This window comes from Humulus lupulus, chromosome 8, assembly GCF_963169125.1.
Source record: "Humulus lupulus chromosome 8, drHumLupu1.1, whole genome shotgun sequence".
NCBI lineage: Eukaryota > Viridiplantae > Streptophyta > Magnoliopsida > Rosales > Cannabaceae > Humulus > Humulus lupulus.
This window is the reverse complement of record NC_084800.1, coordinates 177,830,414-177,831,814: the sequence shown is the minus strand read 5'-3', so window position 1 is coordinate 177,831,814 and position 1,401 is coordinate 177,830,414.

The window sequence follows — 1,401 nt, the reverse complement described above, 5'->3', positions numbered from 1 at the left end:
ATTAGCTCCCATCTCAATCCCATGACTCAGAAGGATCTTGTTAACTTTCCCCTGAGTCATGATCCGGGATACTATGTGCTCGATCTCAAAGAATGCATTGGGGTCGACCACGATTTCCCTCTCCACCACAGGGCCGAAATGAGGGATGGGAGAGTTAGAGGCGACATGCTTGCCTTTGTATTTGCTCTGGGCAGAGGAGCTCGCGGTATTTTTCTTTGCGAGGGCCAGAATTTAGATTGCCTGACGACAAAGCAGCCTATTAGTGGCAACCTAAGATGATTACTAGCTACGGTTGTGGTGGTAGGAAAGTCTGAGGGTTTAAGTGGTTTACTTTTGCGATTTGAAAATTTATATGAGCTAAGCTGTGTCCTAGCCTCAATGCGTGGTCCTAGGCCACATGCTTTGATTTCTTAAAATTCCCTGATACTTTGGGATTCGTGTGTCAGACCCACTACTTTTCTTTTGAAAGTGGTTTAATGCAAATCCGCTTAAGGAATTGTAACCTTTAAGCTACCAATGACCAAACCTAAAATCCCTTCAGCTTCTACACCCTAAACATGTATTTAATTTGATTTATGTTGACGCGGTTCTTCGCCAACAGATAATTAATAGAATAAAATAGTGGGATTAGTGCTAAGTAATGAACCGTAACAGACGAATGATCTTAAAATAAAATGGTGATACGAATATCTTTTTAGGTGGTTAAAAGGTTAAAATACTTCTACTCCACCAGCCAATATTATTGCTATCTTTCTGGTATTCTTTACAGGATATTTCTTTACACAATAGAATCCAAGCCTTTGCAACTCCCAGGGTCTCCATATTTATAGGAGAGGGCACCTGGGGGTTGGCAAAAGGGGGGTCATCCTGTGACCTTCTTACCCATCATGTCACCTCTGTGACATTCATGATTAATTCCTAAAACCTGACAAATGAAGTGTGGTCTAATCAATAGGTAAGGGGGATAATGGGCCGCACGGCCCAACCCAGTCGTGGGTGCCTGAACACACACATTTATGCTGCGTGTTCGAGAATTCAGGGATATATCAGACACGTGATGTCTGATATATGCACGTTTACATTGCGTGGTTGACTTTATAAGGGGTCACAGATGCCAACTCAAGCTCGTACCTCGAGCTTGTTGTATTCTTAGCCCGTGGTATCCATACTCCTGACCCGACTCCTTAGTAATCTTGATAAGCCTCTCTTTACCTCGAGCTAAAGAGGTAGGACCTGGTAACAGCAGCTCCGGGTACGTGGCATCCACATGGCTGATATAATTATGCCATACCTCAGCTCGCTAATAGCCCGTGGAGAATTAGGGCGTACAATTTACTAGTAGAATTTTCTTTGAAAAACCCATAAAATTTGCCCAGTTTTATGAAATCCTTATTTCTAAAT